At 44.6% G+C, this 25,605-nt stretch overlaps 1 pseudogene across 1 annotated transcript in view; it reads left to right on the top strand.

Moving 5' to 3' along the window:
- LOC137415373 (mothers against decapentaplegic homolog 4-like) overlaps window positions 1–25,605 on the top strand; it is a 136,934-nt pseudogene that overhangs the window by 13,994 nt on the left and 97,335 nt on the right. Inside the window, exon 2 of the transcript XR_013624198.1 lies at window positions 25,394–25,568. The product of XR_013624198.1 is annotated as a mothers against decapentaplegic homolog 4-like (transcript). The remainder of the gene's footprint in view (window positions 1–25,393; window positions 25,569–25,605) is intronic.

Genomic DNA, 25,605 nt, shown 5'->3' with positions numbered 1-25,605 from the left:
TTCATTCACAGTTTGATGGGGGTACTGCTCTCCCCTCTGGGCTGGCACCCCTGCTTTCACACCTTGCTCAGCTTGATACCATGAAAACCAAGGCCTTCAAGCTGAGTCTATGGGCCTTCTATCACTTTCCTGTAGCAGACAGGTCGGTTTTCTCTGTGTTCTACTGCTTCCTTTCTGGTCTTGCACCATCTTCTCTTTCCATGCTTCGTCTCCTTTGGATGTCTGCAGGGTGCAGGTGGTCCACCATAAACCCCCTTCAGGTGAAACTCCCAAAATCCAGAATCACTGCTCACCTCCACTCATTTGTTCCTCTTTGTTCCTGGTCTATGGAACCAACAACCACATTTTATTCCATCTCATTAGTCTCTCCAAGACAACTGTTCAGCGCCATCTCAGATCATCCCAATCCAAAACAATTATATTTTCTACCCCTGTTAACTTCTCTCCCCACCCCAACTCACCTCCTTCCAAATTTCTCATTGTTACTTCCTGGGAATTTGCTTCTTTATCCATCTTGTCCACCCCTTGCATCCTCCTCCACTCCTCATTTTCCCACTCACATTATTTGTCCATGTCTTCCTCTATTAGGCCATTCAACCCTGCTGTTGATGTCCCTCCTCTCTCTACTGATGCTTTTGTTATGTTTCATCCTGTTCTGTTCAGTGTTCTATCTCTTCCATGATCCTTGACCTATACAAAAATAAAATCACCTAGTCTCCTCTTGTATGGCAAATCTTTGGATATAAAAATTATAATCTCCAAGAAAAGCTCTCTTCCAATTAACCTGCTTTATTATTTTCTTTCTCAGGACGGAAGGTACATTTCAATAATCCACCTTTCAGTGAAAATATCAGTCCCCAATTTTCACTGCAGATATCATTAAGCAGGATTAAGTCCTTTCTAAGTTATACATTTCAAATTTGCGATATGCCGATGTTGATTGAATTTGAATGTAACTGTCTGTGCCAATGTTGGCACTGTAAGGGATAATAAAAACTGACGACATTGTGCCACAATCAAGCATTTCCGAGGGTCATCACAAACGTTTTGCCAACCCACTTACAATAATCTATATATATAAAACACAGTTTGTGTGTGTGTGTGTGTGTAATGTTACCGATAGACACCTAAACGGAGAGGCTCACGTGCTTGATATTTGGCATAGACATGGCCATTGAGCCTGGGAATAACATGGCCGACCTAAAAAAAATTATTTCATTATATTTTTTTTACCATATTTTTACCTCAGCGCATTTCAGCGAGGAATAGTATACACAGAATCTGAGCCAGTGGCAGAGCAGCGCGCTGATTCGCCCAGAGCGATCATGTGATGTTCCAACCTTGCCGCCATAATCTCACAGTTACGCCTTCGCACGTAATTCAGAGCGAAAAGCGATTGCGTTTTTTCACATTTCAGCGAGGAACATTGCCATTCACACCACATAGGTTTTTTTTCTTTCATCTTTAGATCCATATTTTTTGCCATAACGTAGCGCATTATGGCTCACTCGAGCTCGAGTTAGCCAATCACCTGGGAGCATGAGGCCATGTTGGCCACGCCCACGACACGACGCAGAATTGCAATCTTGACGAAGACTGACTGTGATAAAGGCAATGGCACCGAAGAAAAGAAATTTGTCGCGTTCAACCTCCCGAGCAAGGAAAATCGCTGATCGGAGACTCCATGAAACCGATGAAGATACTTTTCACCATCGACAAGCCAATCAAGAACGTGTCTCTAGATTCAGACAGCAAGAGACAGAAGATGAGAGAACGGCACGTCTAAACGCCAATCAACAACGTCTGGCGAGGGCCAGACAGCGAGAGACAGAAGATGAGACAAACTGTATTTCAAACTGGATTTCAAACGACAAACTGGTATTTCCCAGCTACACGGCCATGGTAGTTCCTAGGTTAGCGTTAGTGGGTAAGAGCAGGCATGATAATGAGTTTTGCCACGACAAAGCACACAGAAGCACGAAAAGAAACGAAAATGCAAGAGACAGGCACAAGTCTGAAGGACCCCAGTACACCATTCCCTCCCGCCTCCCCCTTCCCTCCCTCTCTTCCCCCCTCCCTCCCCTCCCCCCTACCCCTCCCTTCCCCCCTACCCCCTTCCCCCTCCCCTTCCCCCACCCCCCCACCCCCTCCCCCCCGTTCCCCCTCCCTCCCCCCTCCCCCTACCCCTCCCCTCCCCTCCCCCTCCCTTTCCCTCCTACCCCTTCCCTCTTCCCCCCTACCCCTTCCCTTTCCCCTCCCCCTCCCTTTCCCCCTACCCCTCCCTTTCCCCCCTACCCCTTCCCTTTCCCCCACACCCCTTCCCCTTCCCCACTCCCCTCCCCTCCTTCCCCTTCCCCCTCCTCCCTCCCCTCCTCCCATCCCCTCCCCCACTCCCCTCCCCCCTCCCCTCCCCTCACCCCTCCCCCCTCCCCTCCCTCCCCTCCTCCTCCCTTTCCCCCCTCCCCTCCCCCTCCCCTCCCCCCCTCTCCTCCCCTCCCCCCCCGTCCCCCTCCCCTCCCCTTCCCCCTTCCCCTCCCCTCCCCTTCCCCCTCCCCCTCCCCTCCCCCGCCCGGCAATGCCGGGTACTTCTGCTAGTAGATTTCATGTAATTGAAAAACATGATTTATGTCACATTACATAATATCCATCCTCTTCATATCGACTTAAATCCAGTAAGTATAGCGGGTTAGACAAAACCTCCAATCTCAGAGCTTCTTCTTTACTGAAGGTTTCTTCCCTGACCATTATTATTATGGCGTCATTATTTTATCTCATGAAACAAAACAAATAGTGTTAGAAACTTCCCACGAACCATACATATCGGTAAATAATGTGAGAGTATACATATTTCTTTTTTCATCATGACATTTTTCTTTAAAAGTTACAAGTGGGTTGAAAATAATTTTGTGATGACCTTTGTACATGTAGGGTTGGTTATAAACAGCTTCAAAGCATCGTCTGTTAAGTGGCACTTTCATTAGTGCAATTGATTTGCTATCGGTTAATGCAGGTGGACCCAAAAAACCTCAATTTTTTTTTGTTAAGTTATAACAATTAAATTGCCTTAAAATTTCAAATCAATGCAGTTTTATAGAGAGCTTCGTAAGCGAACCTCTATGGCAATTGCATGTATATGTAAATCCATTCAAAATTTCATTTTCATTTCAAATTTCACAAAAAAAAATGTAAATTTTTTTTCCCCATTCCCTTGGGAACAAAATTTCATGTTGTCATTTCAAATGTCCCTTCCATGATCCGCCATCTTGTCCCTTCCATGATCCGCCATCTTGCTCACGTGATCTTGCTTTGGTCTGGCGCGACCAATAAATTATTTTCACCTGGTGATTAAAATCAATAAATTACAATACAGTACTGTACAGAACGGATTTTGAATTCGAAACCGCTCATCATTTACGCCAGCTACACCGACTTCATTTAAGCCAGGTACACCGACTTCAGTTTTCCGCCATCTACACCGATTTCAGTTTTCCGCCAGCTACACCGACTTCAGTTTTCCGCCAGCTACACCGACTTCATTTAAGCCAGGTACACCGATTTCAGTTTTCCACCATCTACACCGACATCAGTTTTCCGCCAGCTACACTGACTTCATTTAAGCCAGGTACACCGATTTCAGTACGTACCTGCCAGTCGGACCTACGTACCTGGTCCAATCGACTAGAAGTCTAGACTATATAGCCTACAGCAGGTAAGTCCTGCATTCTATCCCAATCTATCCATTCAATAAAATTAATTTGAATTTTAATTCTAAGCCCAAGATCAAACAACCTAGCATAGCTAGGCCTAGGCCTACAGATGTTTGCGAGGGCTGTGTACTCGATCGACTGACCATTGTCGACGAAGCCCTCACTCTACGCAATGCGTATTCATATTATTTATTTCCTACTAACAGTGAGAGAGAAGGCCAAGTTTTGATAGAAAGTAGATCTGTTTTCTTTATAAATATATGAGTACATGCCATGAATAATTGTTCAAAGTTTTGAGGAATTGTTTTTTGGGCTCAGATATTTTATTTAAATAGTTCCAGCTAGTCATATCCCAGAGGGAAGCAGATATTTTTCATGGAACACAGCTGGAAGTTGGTACATTTTATTTAGCTCTTCTGGCAAAGCAAAAGCATCGATTCACTGAACTTCAAATGTCGTTTGAAGAGAAAGAAAATCAATTGAGACTTGCGAAAAAAACCAAATCGCATTTGTGTTACAATATTTTTCATTATGTTTCACAGCTTTTCAGTTATGCTGTCAACATTTATATTTGGCTAATGCAGGGATATATGAATTAGTAATATCAAAAAATGTTGAGGCATATAAATGTAACCATAACATTTAAAGCAGTGAAATTAAATACACTTCATACCTCCTATTGGCATCGCCGATAATATTAACTGTCACTTACTAATAACCTTTCTTTGTTATTGTGTTTTGCTAATGCATTTTTTCACTTATGAACAACAAAACAAACTAGAACTGCACTCGGCAGAGCGCATACTTCCGCCAGGCTGAACAGTTTATGTTTTGTCTTCCACTAATAGGTCGGATCTGGATTTGGACCTGAACCCAAATCTAATCAGCTTGTGCTTGTCACCTAACCAGCTCGTCCACCAGGTTTAGTCATAACTCGTCCATAACTTTAAAAAAATATGTTATATATCGCTTTTTGACAGATCTCTCAATGGTGAATAATCACTTAGAAAATTAAATAATTCTCATATCCGAATACATATTCAGATCTTCACTAAAATCGAATCTATTCGTCCATGTCACACACCCAATCGATCCACCAAGTATCATCCAAATCCGTCCATAACATTTTGAGATATCGTGCTATGTATCGGTTTTAGACCTGTCACTCAATGGTAAAAAATTATTTTAAAAAATTATCTGATCCGAATCCGGATTCGAATCTTCACCAAAATTGGACCAATTCTTCCTTTTCACACTCCAAACCTCTCCACCAAGTTTTGTCCAATTCCATCCACAACCGTTTGAGATATGCTGCTAAATATTGTCTTTGACCCCATCTCCCAAGGGTGAAGATTCACTTAGAAATATTCTACCAGCCATATCCGGATCCGGATCTTCAACAAAATCTAATAATTTTGTCCTTGTCACATATGCTACCTCTCTGCCAAATTTTGTCTGAATCCGTCCACAACTTTTTCACAAACAAACAGACAGATAGACAGGGGTGAAAACATAACCTCCATCCACCTTCGGTGGCAGAGGTAATTATGTTAATTGACAATTGCCACATCATGCGGTCACATGGTTGTGATGGCCGGATTGGGTTTGCTACGAGCAATTTATGGTTTTCTGATGTGAGAACATCTCACTAGCTTAAGCCATTCATTTGTTTGGTGTTCAAAGTGCATATTATTCGTGCATGCGAGCAAGATGGTGTAAAGCAGTCTGATATAGCAGTCCAGTTTGAAATCAACAGGTCATTTGTTAACCACATATTATTTATACAGAGAAAAGATTCTGACTATTTTGCTGGAAATAGCAACCCCAGTTGAAAGTAAGATTGAAAGTGGAAAGAGCCTGAAGTTGGAGAGGCCTTTTATCTGTGGTTTAAGCGTAAGCTAGACTAAGCACCCAAGTTGCGGTCCCATGTTAAATGAGAAAGCCACCAAGCTCGCAGCTGTCCAAGACAAGGATGTTCATGGATGCACATGATCGGAACAACGGCAGAACATTGCTGTTAGCTGACTGACTCAGATTTCTTTTGCTTTCCTGGCTTTTACTTTGAATTCTTAAAATGTGCTTTATTTATCTGATTGAGCTCCATCCACATTGAGCTCCATCCAAATCCACCAATTTATCAGGCATAATCATCAAAATATAGCTTCTTTTATGCCTTAAACATCTTTGCTTGACTCTCATTGGCAATAGTTGAAGTTAAAATTTATTTTTCCATAATTCAAAAACAAACAAACAATTATTCTCAAGAAAAACAAACAATCGACAAAATCGTCAGACAGACCGGCAGCCAGACACCAAATTGCGTATTTTATTATGATTCTAGACCAGCTGCTGTTCCACCAAATATAGGAGGACTACACGGGGCACATGTCCTCCTGTCCTACAATGACTTCACTTGACTTGACTGCTCCAAAGATGTCCTTGGCTTTACATAGAACCAGCATTTTTGAACGTCTTTAATGGAATGGAATGTTACACACAAATGGATGGATGAACCAGCATATTATTATATAGATAGACATATAGAGTAGTGTCAAATTCCAAAATCATCATATTTCCTAATCCTAACAGCAAAGATATTGCGGCTTATTTATTAAAATAAAAAATGCAGTCATTGGGACGTACAGTCACGTGAAAAAGTAAGTACACCCCATGTAAAGTTTTGACTTTTTCAACATATTTCAACATAAAGCTATTTGATCTTCATTTCAACAATATTGACAGATAAAGGTGATATAATATAACAAATATCATGAAACATTTACATTTTGTAGTCCATTGTATAATTTAAATAAATATAAATGCAAATTTAGCGTGTGGAAAAAGTAAGTACACCCCATGAAATGTTTTTTATCTTTTTAACATATGTGGACATATCAATATTTGATCTTCATTTACAGTATCTATAGATAAAGGTGATCTAATTGAACAAAAAACAACGAAGAATTGACTTTGCAATAATTTATTCAACAAAAAATTAACAGAGATGCCATTTCCTTCTGTGGAAAAAGTAAGTACACCCTTGGCTCTAATAGATGGTATTGCCCCCTTTGGCAGAAACAACCTCAAGAAGGCATTTCTTATAACTGTCTCCCAGTCTCTGACATCGACTGGGAAAATTTTTTGCCCACTCCTCCATGCAGAATTCTTTCAGCTGCGCGATGTTTGAGGGGTTTCTTGCATGCACAGCTCGTTTCAAATCCACCCACAAAATCTCGAAGGGATTTAGATCCGGGCTTTGACTTGGCCATTCCAGAACCCTCCATTTCTTTCTTTTCATCCATTCCTTGGTGGATTTACTGGTATGTTTAGGGTCATTGTCATGTTGCAACTTGCAAGGTCCACCTTAGGTTGAGCTTCAACTTTCCGACAGATGGCCTCACATTATCCTCAAGCACCCTTTGGTACAATGAGGAATTAATAGTGGATTATATGATGGTGAGCTGCCCAGGCCCTGATGCAGCAAAGCTGCCCCAAACCATAATATTTCCACCACCATGCTTTGCAGTTGGTATCAGGTTCTTGTGGTCAAATGCTGTCTTTGGTTTTCACCAAACATGTCTTCTGGTACTGTGGCCAAATAGCTCTACCTTTGACTCATCTGTCCAGAGCACATTGTTCCAGAAGTGCTGGTCTTTGCCGAGGTGTTCATTGGCAAACTTTAGTCTTGCCCTGATGTTCTTTCTGGACAGCAAAGGTTTCCTCCTGGCACACCTCCCATGTAGATCAAACTTGTGCAGCCTCTTTCAAATGGTAGACTCGTGCACTTTGACATCAACAGTGGCTAGTGCTACCTGTAGGTCCCGTGATGACATTCTGGGGTTCTTAGAGATTTCTTTCAGCATCTTGCGGTCTGCTCTCGGGCTGAACTTGCTGGGGCGACCTGGCCTGAACAAGTTGGCAGTTGTTTGGAATCTTCTCCACTTGTAGATGATCTTCCAGACAGTCAAATGATTGATTTCAAATTGTTTGGAGATCTTTTTAAATCCCTTCCCAGACTCGTAGGCATCTATAACCTTCTTTCTGAAGGCATCAGAGAGCTATTTTGATCTCGGCATGGTGACGCTGCACACTTCAACAACAAAGAGCAAACCAAACGAAATGTCTGAGGTTTAAATAAGACAGGTTCCTCCAAGATCCTCTCTGACAACGTTCTCATCATTTGCACCTGAGCTGGTGCACCTGATTCTAATTTTAGGTATTTGAAGTAGTGATAAATGTAGGGGTGTACTTACTTTTTCCACATTTTAAATTTGCACTTATGTTTATTTAAATTATACAATGGACTGCAAAATGTAAATGTTTCATGATATTTGTTATATTATATCACCTTTATCTATCAATATTGTTGAAATGAAGATCAAATAGCTGTATGTTGAAATATGTTGAAAAAGGCAAAACTTTACATGGGGTTTACTTTACAAACTTTACAAACAAAACTTTACAAAACTTCACAGGGTACTTACTTTTTCACGTGACTGTATACTGTAATTTCAGTGATTTAGGTTCAACTAATTTATTTTGGGGTTCATGAAGTTTTGTAACACTGCTAGAGTAATGTTTAAAAAAAATCAATATCGATTAGTGTTACGTGCTCCTCCCCAAACCCCGGTCACGGTGTACCTCCGAGCCCCGAAAGGAGTCACGGCAGAAAGATGTGTTATAACCTTATAATGTGTGTCAATAACCAATGGTGAAACCACACCAACCAATTGTTACCAAAAACAAGTATTGTATTAAGGTCACAAGTATAACAGCACAAGTACAATATGTTTCAATTGCACCACAAAAATACCATATAATTCCTATGATGGTACCATCAGTTTCTTATTCAATAACTCACTGTGCTCCAAGTGAGCGAAAAGAACATTCCCAAAGTCACTGTCCCGGCACCAAGCCAAAGTCGATCCACGCTCCGGTGATCGCAAGAAAAATGTTGAATCGGGACCAGAATCCAAGTCGGCTGACAGTCAACGCTGCCAAAGAGGCGCAAAGGTGCACCCAAAAGGCGACTGGGAAATCACACCTTCGGGTATGATCGTTCAGCGGCTCCCAAACAGAGAACCACAAATTCCCAATCATAATCCACGTTACACTCGCAAACCAGGCTAACGGCTGGGTGCGGTGAAATGGCTGGAGCGAGGTGAAAAGGCTGGAGCGATGCGAAATGGCGGGAGCGAGGCGAAAAGGCGGGCGGGCCCGTACTGGAGGCGTACCTGCTCTCCAACGATTCTCTTCGGATTCAACCGCAAAACCCGACACGCAGGTTTATCTGTCACAGCGATAACCACTCTGTCACAGGAATCCCTTTCCCAGGAAACCCAAAGTTCGCTCGTGACCCCTGTTCGCCAGCGTCTCCTCGAGACCTCAAAGCAGCTCGGCTTTTCTTCCCGACCTCACTTGCTCCGCCTTTTTTTCCCTCCTCCTCTTCTTCTTCCGGTTTCTCCCGATCCGGTTTCCGGTTTCTTTTAAAACACTTTTTAAAAACCTTTTGAAAACAGTTATCTCCATTTCACTTCAACGATAACAATAATAGTACATGGAACCAAAAATGCTTACAGTGGATGAAAACCACAACGACGGAAGTGACGAATCCGTAACACTCCCCACCCTCAAGAAAGAAAGTTGGAACATAGTGAAAACTTTCTTTTCATGCAAAAACCCTTTTTAACAAACAAAAGGAAAACTCACACCCAAATGATCAACTCGCGTGAGCAACAATAATTAATATTCCCCAGAAGAAAGCAACAAAACTTCCAAACAACCTACAGGAATTTTCAAAGTTGGTTTACTCTGGATAAAGCTTCAGCAAACGACTTGTCCCTGCCCTTTACATGCTCAATTTCCAAGTTGAACTCCTGCAAAGCCAAACTCCATCTCATCAACCTCTGATTTTTATTTTTCATTTTTTGAATGAAGGTTAAGGGGTTGTGATCAGTGAAGACTTTTATAGGAAAGGTAGTAGTTCCCAGATACACCTCATAATTGTGAAGCGCTAGCAGGAGAGCAAGGGTCTCTTTTTCCACAATGGCATAATTTGCCTGTTGTTTGTTAAACTTTTTCGAATAGTAGCACACCGGGTGATCCACACCATCACCATCTTCCTGTAATAGAACTGCCCCAGCCCCCACATCACTTGCATCAATGGCCAACTTGAATGGTTCTTGAAAATCCAGGGCTGCTAGGACAGGAGAGCTCATTAATATCGCTTTGACGTGGGCAAAGGCAGCCTGACATTTGTCATCCCAAACAAACTTGGTCTCTTTCCTCAGCAAATTCGTTAAAGGGGCTACCACATCAGAAAAATTCCTGCAGAACCACCGGTACCAACCAGCCATACCCAAGAATCTCATAAGCTCTTATTTTCCCTTTTGGAACTTGGAAGCGATCAATGGCTTCTATATTGGCTGTCACCGGTTGCACCTGACCCTGACCTACTACATGGCCTAGGAAAACCACCTGTGCTTTTACAAACTCACTCTTAGATAAGTTGATGGTCAACCCTGCCTCGGTCAGTTTCTTGAAAATTGCATGAATTTGTTTAAGATGATCTTCCATGGTCATGGTGTGGACGATGATGTCATCCAGATAAGCCTCCACCCCCTCAAGGTCTGCAATAAGCTTATTAATCAGCCGTTGAAATGTAGCAGGCCCGTTTTTCAATCCAAAGGGAAGAACCTTGTACTGATACAACCCATTTGGTGTGACTAAAGCCGAGATTTCCTTGGCTCTATCAGTAAGAGGAATCTGCCAATACCCTTTCAGCAAGTCAAATTTAGTTACAAATTTAGCTGGGCCTATTCTATCAATACAGTCATCAATCCTCGGGATGGGATATGAGTCGGTCTTGGTATCTACATTAACCCGTTTTAAATCCGTACAACAGCCAAAACTGCCATCGGATTTTGGAACCAACACACATGGTGAGCTCCATTCACTGCTGCTAGGTTCGATGATGTCATTCTCCAACATATACTGAACCTCCTTCCGAAGATACTCCATCTTCACAGGGTTCATCCAATAGGGGTGTTTCTTCACAGGAGTGGCTTCCCCCACCTCAATATCATGATATACCAAGTCAGTACGACCAGGTACATCTGTGAACAAATGTGCAAACTCAAAAATTAGGCTGGGGAGTTGTCCTTGGTGTTCCCTCATCAAATGACCTAATTTCTCATCTAAATTACTGAACACCTCCGTGTTCGTCAGTCTGGGACAAGCCTGGTCATCAATGTTATCAAACTTCACACCAGCCTCAACCTCTGGATTCTCTTGTACCCCGACTACAGGCACGACAGGTGAGACAGGTGAGAGAGGAACCATTTTTTTCACAGGCTTCCTCTCATAATATTTCTTCAGTCGGTTGACATGACACAGCTGCTGCTTTTTCCGTCGGTCGGGAGTTGTCACCACGAAATCTGTTTCATTAACCCTCCTTTCGATTCCAAAGGGACCAAAATACCTAGCCTGTAGTGGCTGTCCTGGAACAGGAAGCAACACTAACACTCGGTCCTCAGGACTGAAATTTCTTATTTGAGATTTCTTGTCATGCCTCACTTTCATTTTATCCTGTGTCACTTTCAAGTTTTCTCTCGCAACTTCACAAGCCTTTGCCAATCTGTGCCTAACTGTTGAAACATACTCTACCACTGTCGACTGCGACTCCTCCTGTAGCCACTGTTCTTTCACCAATTTCAATGGTCCTCGCACTGCGTGTCCAAACACAAGTTCAAAAGGACTGAACCCCAATGACTCCTGAACAGATTCCCTCGTAGCAAACAACAATAAGGGTATTCCCTCATCCCAATCCTTGTCACATTCAAAACAATACGTTCTGATCATAATATTCTTCAATGTCTGGTGAAACCTTTCCAAGGCCCCTTGGCTCTCGGGATGGTAAATACTTGATCTTACTTGCTCCACTCCCAACAGGTGTACCACTTGCTGAAAAAGCGTTGACATTAAATTGGAACCCTGATCAGACTGGATGACCTTAGGTAGGCCAACCAAAGTGAAAAATTTAATCAAGGCCTTCGCAATAACTGCCGCAGTAATTTTTCTAAGAGGCACTGCTTCTGGGAACCTCGTGGAAGCGCACATGATGGTCAACAAATACTGATGTCCAGCCTTAGTTTTAGGTAAAGGGCCGACACAGTCAATAATGACTCGGCTGAATGTCTCTTCAAAAGCTGGAATTGGTTTTAAAGGTGCGGATTGGCGGCTCCCAAACGATCGTTCAGTGGCTCCCAAACGGAGAACCACAAATTCCCAATCGTAATCCACGTTACACTCGCAAACCAGGCTAATGACTGGGTGTGGTGAAATGGCTGGAGCGAGGTGAAAAGGCTGGAGCGATGCGAAATGGCGGGAGCGAGGCGAAAAGGCCGGCGGGCCCGTACTGGAGGCGTACCTGCTCTCCAACGATTGTCTTCGGAATCAACAGCAAAACCCGACACGCAGGTTTATCTGTCACAGCGATAACCACTCTGTCACAGGAATCCCTTCCCAGGAAACCCAAAGTTCGCTCGTGACCCCCATTCGCCAGCGTCTCCTCGAGACCTCAAAGCAGCTCGGCTTTTCTTCCCGACCTCACTTGCTCCGCCTTTTTCTTCCTCCTCTTCTTCTTCCGGTTTCTCCCGATCCGGTTTCCGGTTTCTTTTAAAACACTAATTTTTACCTTTTGAAAACAGTTATCTCCATTTCACTTAAACGATAACAATAATAGTACATGGAACCAAAAATGCTTACAATGGATGAAAACCACAACGACGGAAGTGACGAACCCGTAACATTAGTTATATTAACTATTCTTTGCATGCTTTCATATATAGAGCTATTAAATTATTTGTTGCTTTTCTTTCTTCAGTTCTCACTGCTATTCCAGCGAGTGGTCATAAAAAAATCTCTTTAATTTAAAGAGCGAGATCTTATTTATGCATGAATATGTATGTACACCATGTGTTATATAACAGTTTTTCAAGCTCTTCTTCATGACACCGTCACCCATTTTAATCTGCCGGGAGATCCTATATGAGAAACACAGCTATTTTCCAGCAGCTCAAGCAAATCTAATTCAAAGTAACCATCAAAGACTTCATGTCCTTGGAAACCCCAAAGCTCTTCAAACGATTCTGTTGGTGAAGTCATTCAGTCAAGTGACCTTGCCAGCCTCTTAGCCTCTAAGTGGATTACGACGTTGTCAAAGTCATTTTAACTATACACACAACTATAGGGTTTGCTGGCAAACATTCACTTGTGTGAAAAGATTTTAATGTAACCATCATAAGGGTGACCATCATAAGGGTTTGGAACCTCACTTGAGACAGCAAAATTCAAAACCGTTACCTAATTTTGATTCCTCACAATTTTAAATGCATTGCGTAAGGAACTGAAAATACTGAAAATATTTTTGCTGGAGAACATTTTCATGCTTCTCCAGCCGAAGGTCTTATGTTTTTAGGTTGTCCATGTGGCTGTCCATCTGTGTTATTGTGCTAGCTTATTATCCATCCGAGGGATGGAGCACTTTACAATGCAACATCCTTCCTGTGATGATCCCCTGCCAATGATTGTACCCCACAGCCTTGTGCTGCTTACGAATGAAGAAGACTGGTATTTTACAGTTTTGATAAACAGGGTGATTCAAACGATTTTAGTTTTTCAGAAAGCATTTTAGAAGGTCCTTAAAATGTTTCACTTTTCCAAAAAAAAATAATTAAAACTGCAACAAAAAGTGGGCAATATTCTTGTGCTTTTTGTTTGGGCAAGTCTTGTTTGGGCAAGAATATTTGGAATTTCTGTCTTCCACCGACTCCTTTCTGGCCTAGCTCCCCCAGCTCTATCTGTGCTCTATCCCCCAAATATTCCTGCAGGTCAAGATCTGCCAGCAACCCTCTTCTGATGAAATTGCCAAAATCAAGACTCTCTGCTAACCTTCACTCTTTCATTCCTCTTTTCTCCCGCCTCTGGAACAAACTCCCTCACTCTCTTCAATCCCACTCTTCCCTCCAGGTCTTCAAAACAGCTGTTCACCACCATCTCTTATCTTCCCCCATCCAAAACCTAGATCTTTTCTACCCCCATTAATTCACCCCAGATCCACTTTTTTGAAATACCAACTTCTTTCCTGGATGTCCTAGTAGTGTCCATGTGTTTTATACATCTCCCACCCCTTCCCCCCTTCCCATGCCCTGTCCCCCCAAGCCCTCTCCCTCCCATAGATCTCCCGATGTCCCTGTTGTTGTACTTGTGTGCTTCCCTCTCTCCCCCCCCTCTTGTCTCCCACTCCCTTTATTGGGAGACTTTTTTACAATACAGAAACTTTTATACAATACAATATTCTGCATGAGCCTTCCCTTGCTTGTATTACACAGTATGGCTTATGTGGTCACTGTATTCACAAAGTGGTTTGTTTAATCCCTCTCTATTGTTGCAGGAAATCTTACAACATAATTTCTGGTTGAAATCAGGATGTGCGGTGTTGTGAAAATCAACCAAATCCACAACTCGTCCCATAGATAGGTTTAATTTCAATTAGATCGTAACATCATCCTGTAAAATACACCATGCAACATATATGTCAGGATCAAGGCATCATATGAGAAAGATTGGATATATCAGTCAATGCAAGCAAGCCTAGAATATAAGTGGGTACGTACCATTCAATTCTACATGTCATTGTATAAAGTCGCAGGAGTGGCCTCGAGTCGCGGACGTCCCGAGGTCTTATAGACACCGCCCAGTGGTTTAAGTGAGCGTCACACCTGGGTTCAACTTACATTTTCACCACATTCTCCCCGCCGTTAGAACTATGCTGCCACTAGGCAGGAAGCGAGCGCGCGTCAGCATTAATAGGTAGAGGAAGTCATTATATCATTATTAGGGTGTCAAAGAAATATCCCTATTGATTCTTGTCTTTGCGCCATTGTGTTATGTTTCGCACACTGTCAAAGCGTCTTTAGGGCTTCCTGGAAAGCGCTATACGAAACAAATCCATTATCGGTAGTACAGGTCAGTCAGTCCATCCGTAGAGGTCAGTGTGGCGAATTACCCTGCCAGCACAGGTTCGGAAACTACCGGGTACGTCGTCCCCAAATCCGGAGTCCCCTGCTTCGGAGTAGCCGCTGGAGGCAGGTGTCGGAGGGGCACCTCAGTGCCCTCACCGCTTCAGGCAGGGGTGTATCAGGCGAAGGGAGGGTCGGCAGATGTTCTCTAGGCGCACTCATAGCCTGGTTAGCAAACATGTCCGATACTGGCAGACGATGAGCCTGTGGGTCACAATAGTCTAGTCTCACAGGCCTATGTGCTGGATAAGGTGTACCTTTGCGATATGCAACTCATTACATAAGGTGTACCTTGTCGAAGAGCGAATGTCCATTCGTCGCAATGCAACGCATTTCAGGCAGATGTGTCGATGTGGAAGATGTGTAAACCAGTAAGCCATGTCTATTCGTCGCAAGGCAACACATTACAGGAAGATGTGTCGATGTGGAAGATGTGTAAATCAGTAAGCCTCTTTACAGTAAGCTGCAACAGTAAGTAAGATTACATGACAGGAGGCCATGACAGTGTAAGTCCATTACAGTAAGTCTGTACCTGCCTTGGCTCCCAAGGGTACATGGTCGATCCACATTAGATCCATGTCATGGAATTGCCGAGGGAGAGAACCGACGAGAGCCATAACGAGAGTTACGCGATACCCCGGAGTCCCCCTGTTTTGAAATCACGAGACTCGAGCGCTCTCTGACGGCAGCGCGTACGAATTACAAACTCCGGCAAATAGGTTCAAGCAAAACGTTTGCCACGAGTGAATCCCTGGAGCATGAGCGATTCTCCCAGTTGCAAGCAAAACGTTTGCCTCTGACGGCAGCGCGTACGAATTACAAGCTCCGGCAAATAGTTTCAAGCAAAACGTTTGCCAAGAGTGAATCCCTGGAGCATGAGCGATTCTCCCAGTTTCAAGCAAAACGTTTGCCACGAGTGCCCTCCGTAGGCTGCCCGAACGACCGGCATGGCAGTTACGACGACGCACAAAACGACCGAAATGCGCCTTCCCAGCGAAGCGCGCAGAATCTCCCGACCTGCAGCACAGCGCGCAGAGGATCGGAGAAGATCGGCTATACCGGCTACCGTCCCGGAGGGATTGTCCCGGAGAGAAAACGTCGAGATCGAGAAATGGAAAACGTCCCGGATGGATCGACATCCAAGAGAATGGCCCGGATGGATGGATCGACATCCAAGAGGATGGCCCGGATGGATAGATCGACATCCAAGAGGATGGCCCGGATGGATGGATCGACATCCAAGAGGATGGCCCGGATGGATGGATCGACATCCAAGAGGATGGCCCGGATGGTTGGACCATCATCTCACCCCCTCACTCATCCATCCCCCCCCGTCGTGAAGTGTGAGATAACAGCCGCGCATCGCGCACCGAAGTCGAGCGACCTTTACAGTCTGGGTCAGAGGGAACGCAATCAGGCAGCGGCCGGGCGAGGCGTCTCGCAGTCTCGAAATGTGTGGAGGCGAGCCAGGAGACCTGTCCTAGAAGCAACAAGCCCAGAGTCAAGGGCGATCCGGCGGGCCGGTGCCCATGTGGCTTGCTCAGGAGACGAGGGAGTCGGGCGCAACGCTCAATGTCACCGTGTCATGGGGTCACCGTGCACCCCCAAATGCCCCGTGCCTTATCGATTAACCGCATAAGTCCGCGATGTTGGCTAGTCGCCCTCGAAGGCCGCCACGTTATGACACGCACTTTCGGGCAGGGGCGGTCAGATTGAGTATTTCTGCTATCTGTAGAGGTACCCAGGTAGACGAACTCTGATGACGCAAGCGCGGGAAACAGTTAAATGGTGCTGTAAAGCAAACGCGTGATTTAGTCGATGACGTCATCAATTGGTTCGGGCGCGTGCGGGCGGGTTTGACGGCGAGTTCCAGCTGAGCGGTATCCCCAGACGGAGTAAAGTAGCACTCCGAAATCTAAAGTCTCGCGTCCATTGGGCAGCAGCATTCGAGCGGGCTCGAGATCGGTGTACGGAATACGAACCCGGCCGACGAGCGAAAAGTATTATCTAGGGCGCACCGCGTACGAGGGAAACCGAAAGTTGAGCTCGGCCCGTTGAACCAGTGCGGCTTCGCCGAGTCGAGAGGGCGAGCACGCCGAGTCGAGAGGGTGAGCACGCCGAGTCGAGAGGGCGAGTCGAGAGGGCGAGCATGCTTGGCAGCGATAGACTGCACGACCTGAAGTAGCGTCTCGTTTGTTTAGCTGTCGGGTCAAAGGATCGAATACATATCACGCCCTGAAGTAGCGTTTCGTTTGTTAGCTTTCGGGTCAGAGGATCGAATACATATCACGCCCTGAAGTAGCATCTCGTTTGTTAGCTTTCAGGTCAAAGGATCGAATACATATCACGCCCTGAAGTAGCGTCTCGTTTGTTTAGCTTTCGGGTCAAAGGATCGAATACATATCACGCCCTGAAGTAGCGTCTCGTTTGTTTAGCTTTCGGGCCGTGTTTTGTCCGGAGTTTTAGACATAGTTAGTCATATAGAATACACATGGTATACGATCATCTATCATAAGCATAAGCCCGAGTGTCGTGAAAGGCTATGAAGGTCCCGCTCGACGTCCTTAGAAACTCATCCATGCTGCGACGAGTCCTCACATGGTGCCAAGCGAGCCTCCATTGAGGCGATTCCGGGCAGCAGAGTTCGCCGGCCTCGTTGAGTAGCCACATGTAGGTGGGATTTCGACGAGCCGCGAGCAGAATCGCCGGCCTCGCAGAGTGGTGCCCGCAAAGGGCGCAGTGCGCGATTTGCGCGTAGGAGGTGATTCCACCGTGCAGCGATTGATCGGGTTGTGCCCGCGATGGGGCAGCGCGCGATTCGCGCGTAGGTGGGATTTCGACGAGCCGCGATCAGAATCGCCGGCCTCGCAGAGTGGTGCCCGCGAAGGGCGCAGTGCCCGAGCAGCCGGAGTGAGCCGGCCGTGTGAAGCACGGCGTGATTCCGACGAGCAGTGCGCGATTCGCACGGAGGAGGTGGTTCCACCGAGAAGCGAGTGGTCAGGGTGAGCCGGCCGTGTGAGGCACGGCGTGATTCCGACGAGCAGTGCGCGATTCGTGTGGAGGAGGTGGTTCCACCGAGAAGCGAGTGGTCAGGGTGAGCCGGCCGTGTGAGGCACGGCGTGATCCCGACGAGCAGTGCGCGATCCGCGCGGAGGAGGCGATTCCACCGAGCAGCGAGTGGTCGGAGTGTGCCGGCCCGCGCGGAGGAGGCGATTCCACCGAGCAGCGAGTGGTCGGAGTGTCCGGCCCATGCGGAGGAGGCGATTCCACCGAGTAGCGAGTGGTCGGAGTGTGCCGGCTGTGTGGAGGCATGGCCGACATGGGAGTCGTGATCACTCGCGTGGGAATCTCATCTCGGGCCGAGGCACGCAAATCTAGGATGATTCTCTCGGACGGAGCCGTTAGCGTTTTGAGCAACCGAGGCTAGACTCGTACCTTCGGCGCCAAGCGGGTCCGTCGTTCCGACGGGGTTGCGGCCCAGGACATTTCCCAGTGGCCTCCTTCAGCAGGCGCCTTGCCGGAGTCCGTCATGCCTGCTCCGGCGTTCGGGCCTCAGGAGAGCAGTTTGCGTTTTGACGACGCGGTCCCGCAAAAGGCTTGCGAGGTCCCCATCGCATCCGGTCCTTTTGAGGCAGACCGGCGGCGAGAGTAGTCGGAGCTCCGTAGCTGGAGCTAGCTCGACGGGTCCTCCGCCGGTCAGTCTTCTCCGAGGTGGGCCTCGCAGGAGCGCGGAGAATGTCGGGAACGCTCGTCTGTGATCTGCGTTCATCCGGCCATCGCAAGACTCGTGTCCCGCCATTTCCGAAGATCATAATTGAAATTAAGTGTTGTGAAAATCAACCAAATCCACAACTCGTCCCATAGATAGGTTTAATTTCAATTAGATCATAACATCATCCTGTAAAATACACCATGCAACATATATGTCAGGATCAAGGCATCATATGAGAAAGATTGGATATATCAGTCAATGCAAGCAAGCCTAGAATATAAGTGGGTACGTACCATTCAATTCTACATGTCATTGTATAAAGTCGCAGGAGTGGCCTCGAGTCGCGGACGTCCCGAGGTCTTATAGACACCGCCCAGTGGTTTAAGTGAGCGTCACACCTGGGTTCAACTTACATTTTCACCACATGCGGTACATTGAGAGGTTGACAATTGCTTTTTGAGTTGAAATTTGCTTCTGTAGAATTGTAACTTGCGCATAGTTTAAATGTCAAGATGACCTAGCCCCAACACATTATGTTTGTCACTGGGGAGTGTTGTACATACTTGTTTGTGCTTTCATTGCCAGGATCGACAGCAGTGGGCTTGTGATTTTGATAGCAGGCAGCTTGTTTAGCGATAAACGGGCTGTTTATTTCCCACTGTGGGAATTTATTTTTGATTATTTTAGTGCTTATGAATCACCATGTTTCCACATCTTTGCCTCTGACTTTATGCTATCAATATATTGCCAAATTGCTTTTCCTTTCATTATAGGCTACAGTAATTGTTATTGGGGACCACATATTTATTTCTGGTACATTTGCAATAATGACAATTTTTGATCTCCATCTCCTGTTTGCCCCATGAATGATCCTTCCCTTCCTTCCTTTGGCTTCAATCTGCTCCTATCTTTGTGTGTATGGCCCCTCATCAGCCTGTCTTTTTATGTTCCATTCCATTTCCTGCCTATTTGTTTAGCTGTCGTTCTCCTGTTTATCGCCATAGGTTACAGTCATGTGAAAAAGTAAGTACACCCCATGTAAAGTTTTGACCTTTTCAACATATATCAACATACAGCTATTTGATCTTCATTTCAACAATATTGATAGATAAAGGTGATAAAATACAACAAATATCATGAAACATTTACATTTTGTAGTCCATTGTATAATTTAAATAAACATAAATGCAAATTTCGCATGTGGAAAAAGTAAGTACACCCTTGGCTCTAATAGGTGGTATTGCCCCCTTTGGCAGAAACAACCTAAAGTAGGCGTTTCTTATGACTGTCTACCAGTCTCTGACATCGACTGGGAGAAATTTTTGCCCACTCCTCCATGCAGAATTCTTTCAGCTGTGCGATGTTTGAGGGGTTTCTTGCATGCACAGCTCGTTTAAAATCCCCCCACAACATCTCGAGGGGATTTAGATCCAGGCTTTGACTTGGCCATTCCAGAACCCTCCATTTCTTTCTTTTCAGCCATTCCTTGGTGGATTTACTGGTATTTTTAGGGTCATTGTCATGTTGCAAGGCCCACCTTCTGTTGAGCTTCAACTCTCCGAGAGATGGCCTCATATTATCCTCAAGCACCCTCTGGTACAATGAAGAATTCATAGTGGATTATATGATGGTGAGCTGCCCAGGCCCTGATGCAGTAAAGCTGCCCCAAACCATAATATTTCCACCACCATGCTTTACAGTTGGTATCAGGTTCTTGTGGTCAAATGCTGTCTTTGGTTTTTGCCAAACATGTCTTCTGGTACTGTGGCCAAATAGCTCTACCTTTGACTCATCTGTCCAGAGCACATTGTTCCAGAAGTGCTGGTCTTTGCCCATGTGTACATTGGCAAACTTTAGTCTTGCCCTGATGTTCTTTCTGTACAGAAAAGTTTCCTCCTGGCACACCTCCCATGTAGATCAAATTTGTGCAGCCTCTTTATAATGGTAGACTCGTGCACTTTGACATCAACAGTGGCAAGAGATACCTGTAGGTCCCGTGATGACATTCTGGGGTTCTTAGAGACTTCTTTCAGTATCTTGCGGTCTGCTCTCGGGCGGACCTTGCTGGGGCGGCCTTGCCTGAACAAGTTGGCAGTTGTTTGTAATCTTCTCCACTTGTAGATGATCTTCCGGACAGTCGAATGATTGATTTCAAATTGTTTGGAGATCTTTTTATATCCTTTCCAAGACTCGTAGGCATCTATAACCTTCTTTCTAAAGGCCTCAGAGAGCTCTTTTGATCTCGGCATGGTGACGCCACACACTTCAACAACAAAGAGCAAACCAAACTAAATGTCTGAGGTTTAAATAAGACAGGTTCCTTCAAGATCCTCTCTAACGATGTTCTAATCATTTGCACCTGAGCTGGTGCACCTGATTCTAATTTTAGGTATTTGAAGTAGTGATAAATGTAGGGGTGTACTTACTTTTTCCACATGCGAAATTTGCATTTATGTTTATTTAAATTATACAATGGACTACAAAATGTAAATGTTTCATGATATTTGTTGTATTATATCACCGTTATCTATCAATATTGTTGAAATGAAGATAAAATAGCTGTATGTTGAAATATGTTGAAAAAGTCAAAACTTTACATTGGGTGTACTTACTTTTTCACGTGACTGTATGCGCCTTATGTTGTGTGGAGAACCATTAACAAGCCATTCCTTTCTGCTTCATTGTCAGTAATTGTTGACTTATAATATATATACAGGGTGTGGCAAAAGGATGGGGAAGATTTCAGTGTGGAATAATTCTATGATAATGGAAGGCAATTATGTTTTTTCTTTTGATTTGTATCAAATGAACTGGAGATTTAAAAAAACAACAGAAAACAGAGTGTACAGGGACAGGCCACATACACTCAGTGAACTGAAAAAAAAACATTACAAGTGAAATTCAGGCCATTCCCCTATACTTGTGAAGGTTATGAGGGGTATTGGCAGTGGTGTCGTTAGGGTTTGGGGCGCTCGGGGCCAAATGTCAATACTAGCACTCCACAAGTACTGGCATAGTAAGTATAGTCAGGAATTTGTATTGGGGTGCTATATGAAACAAGTCTAAGCTTCCCCAGCGGGTTCAGAAGCAGAGTCCCGGAAGTCATTTAAAATGAAATTTAGAATATCCTATTGGCAAGTTTGCGAACCTCTAGGCCTTCCTGTTAGCCAAACACACTCACTGAGGTCTCTCAGCACGTTTATCGTTCTGTCCAGTCCAGATTCAGACCCTTCAAACACTAGAGCCTTCTTCACTTTTTTCCCTCAAACCCGTACTCACCATATGTCATTCATCCTGGTGTATCTTGTTTACACACACAGGCCTGGCTGAAGGAAACCCTTCTCATGAAAGAGAGAAAACAAATTAAGAAACAGCACTCATTACAATTATCTTCAGATGGCCGCATAAATAGGATAAAATTGGAGGAAAGCAGGGATTTAAAATCCAAGACATCAAAAGGAAATGAGAGGAGGACAAGGAAGTTAATGAACTAACTTGACACGTGATCGCTGCCATCACTAATTGGGCTTGTATGCGAGAGACATCTGTATCTGATCAAAATGCAATTACAAAATAACTATCCAAGAATTATAACCGCTCCATCCCTTCAGCCTATGGGCGATCTCCATATTATGGAATGCATAACCTCGTCTGTTCGAAGAGTCACAAGACAATTCAATAAGATAAGAGACTTATGCAGCCGCCAGCCCCATAATTACTAATACGGATTTATTTACTGTGCGGAGGTGATTAATAATGACTAAAAATATTAAACTGGATGGAAAGAGTTCATAAACATTGAAATGACACGTACCACAGAGTTTAAAATGTAAATCGTGGTTCTGAAAGTTACATCTCGTAATTTGTAATTATTATTACGTAACTTATATACAACCAAATGGAGCATGAAAATGTGTTTTTGTACCCCATCTACGTTCGCCATCGGGGCGGTGGCCCCTTCCGCCTATTCCCCTCATCCCCTGCCCGCCCTCCCAATCACTATGCCTATGGGTATAGGTACAAGAACAGCAGAATGTGTCATCCACCAAGGGGGCCATTTAACTGACATTTTCAAGACTTAGTATATTCTGAAGAAATGCTAATGTCTGTCCCTTACAGCTGTATGCAGTTGAATAATAATAATAATAATAATAATAAAGGAGTCTTATATAGCCCCATCAAGCAGAGTAAACGACCCTCGGGCGCTTTACATTATCATGTGAACGCACACACACCGCACACACATACACAAACATACAGACACACCTTCACTCTTGCCCTATTCCTCTCCCTCCCCATTCAAAACCCACAGATGTGTACTCCCCCCTCCTCCTCCCCTCCCTCCCCCGCACATGTACACAGACATACTCTCGATCTCTGTCCCACCTCAAACCAAAGGGAAAACAGGACTTAGACTTTGAAAGACTTGTGAAACAGATAGGTTTTGAGGGAGGTTGTAAAGGCAGGAAGAGAGTCAACATGTCGAACAGAGGAAGGCAAGTCATTCCAGAGCAGAGGTGCAGCAAAGGAAAAGGATTTCTCGCCAAACGACTTGGTGCTGGTGCGCGGCGGCTCTGAGCCTCTGAGGTCATAGAGTCGTAGCTTGAACGAAGCTGTCGCCGAGGTTCATAGAGAGTGAGCAAATCGGAGAGATAGTGAGGTCCCGTTCCACACAATGATTTATAACATAGTGTGCAAATTTTGTATTGCACACGAGCAGAGACAGGCAGCCAGTGTAAAGATTCAAGAAGTGGAGTAACATGGTCAGACTTCTTCGCCTTAGAGACAAGATGAGCAGCAGAGTTTTGAACCTTTTGTAACTTATCCAAGAGAAACTGAGGGCAGCCAGCATACAAAGAATTACAATAGTCTAGCCTAGAGAGGACAAGGGCACAGACCAGAGTTCGAGCAGCCTGAGGAGTAAGAAAGTGGCGAATGGATGCGATCTTTCGCAGCTGAAAGTATGCTGATTTGCAAGTTTGAAGTACTTGCTTGGAAAATATCATGTTACAGTCGAAAACCACACCAAGGTTCTTGGCCGACGAAACAAAGTTTACATCGGTTTCACCAACATGAATAGTGGTAGGAAGTGAACATTGTAGAGGACATCTGTGCGATCTTACAATCATAGACTCTGTTTTAGCATCGTTCAGCTGAAGTTTGTTTTGGGTCATCCACACCTTCACGTCGGCAATACAGCCTTCTAACACTTCAACAGTGGGCACGATTTGTTGAATCGTGCTTCCTTTGTACAGCTGATTGTCGTCCGCAAAGGCTTGGTGATCAACTGAATGTCTGGCAACAAGATCAAATAGAGGCTGAGTGTACAAAAGAAAGAGGATAGGTCCCAGGACTGAGCCCTGGGGAACGCCAAAGGAAAGCGGAGAAGGGGCTGATTTCTGGCCATTGACGACAACTGTTTGCACTCTATCAGTAAGATAGGACATCAGCCAAGAAAGGGGAGTACCAGTGATACCAAATGTGATTTCAAGACGACGAATTAAGACACTATGGTCAATCGTGTCAAAGGCGGCAGACAAGTCCAAAAGAGCAAGAACGGAAACCTTACCAGAGTCAAGAGAGGTCAGAAGATCATTGGTTATTCTTAGGAGAGCGGTCTCGGTGCTATGGCCTGGTCTATATGCTGACTGGCGAGAATTGAAAAGATAATTTGTCTCCTTTGAAAAGATTAATTGAAAAATTTGAATTATTTGAAATTTGAATAAATAACTTCAATAATTAAATGATATATTTATTTCAAATATGTCCCATCTTTTTGCCACACCCATTGTGTGTCCCTCACAGCATTATCTCGACTTTAATTCACCATCTGATTTCATTTTTCATAGTCACTAGGATGGTTTAAGTGTCAGTTTCGCTCTCCTCAGTGAATGACACATGAAAGCCCACTTGGAGTTTGCAAAAAAGCACCTAAAGGACTCTCAGACTGTGAGAAACTAGATTCTGTGGTCTGATGAAACCAAGATTGAACTGTTTGGCTTCCGTCTGGCCACTCTGCCATAAAGCCCAGATCGGTGGAGTGTTGCAGTGATGGTTGTCATTCTGGAAGTTTCTCTCATCTCCACACAGAATCTCTGGAGCTCAGCCAGAGTGACCATCAGGTTCTTGGTCACCTCTCTTACCAAGGCCCTTCTCCCCCAATTGCTCAGTTTGGCCGGGCGGCCAGCTCTAGGAAGAGTCCTGGTTGTTCCAAACTTCTTCCATATAAGAATTATGGAGGCCACTGTGCTCTTGGGAACCTTAAATGCAGCAGAATTTTTTTTGTAGGCTTCCCCAGATCTGTGCCTTGACACAATCCTGTCTCTGAGCTCTGCAGGTAGTTCCTTCGACCTCATGGCTTGGTTTTTGCTCTGATATGCATTGTCAGCTGTGAGACCTTCTATAGACAGGTGTGTGCCTTTCCAAATAATGTCCAATCAATTGAATTTACCACAGGTGGACTCTATTCAAGGTGTAGAAACATCTGAAAGACGATCAAGAGAAATAGGAGGCACCTGAGCTAAATTTCAAGTGTCATAGCAAAGGGTATGAATACCTATGTCAATGTGATATTTCAGTTTTTTCTTTTTAATAAATTTGCAAAACTTTCCAAAATCCTGTTTTTTCTTTGTCATTATGGGGTATTGAGTGGAGATTGATGAGGGAAAAAATGAATTTAAACGATTTCAGCATAAGGCTGCAACATAACAAAATGTGAAAAAAGTGAAGGGGTCTGAATACTTTCTGAATGCACCGTATATTGGATGTCAATACTCAGTGATAATGAAGCAGAAAGGATCAACCAAAAACACACACACACACACACACACACACACACACACACACACACACACTCACACACACACACATCATTAACCTTTATGTGCACCTAGGTGGCTGGTCGAAAAGGTTTTCCGCATGTCATCTATGCACGCATCTGGCGCTGGCCCGATCTGCACAAGAACGAGTTAAAGCCTGCCAAATTTTGCCAGTATGCCTTTGAGCTCAAGGCCGACAACGTGTGCGTCAATCCTTACCATTACGACCGCATTGTGTCTCCTGGAATTGGTATGTCAAACCTTAACACAATCTCTGATTTCATACA

The sequence above is a fragment of the Myxine glutinosa genome, chromosome 7, assembly GCF_964187855.1.
Source record: "Myxine glutinosa chromosome 7, kmMyxGlut1.1, whole genome shotgun sequence".
Lineage (NCBI taxonomy): Eukaryota > Metazoa > Chordata > Myxini > Myxiniformes > Myxinidae > Myxine > Myxine glutinosa.
Note: the sequence above shows the minus strand (reverse complement) of the source record. Positions and strands in the feature narration are given on the sequence as shown.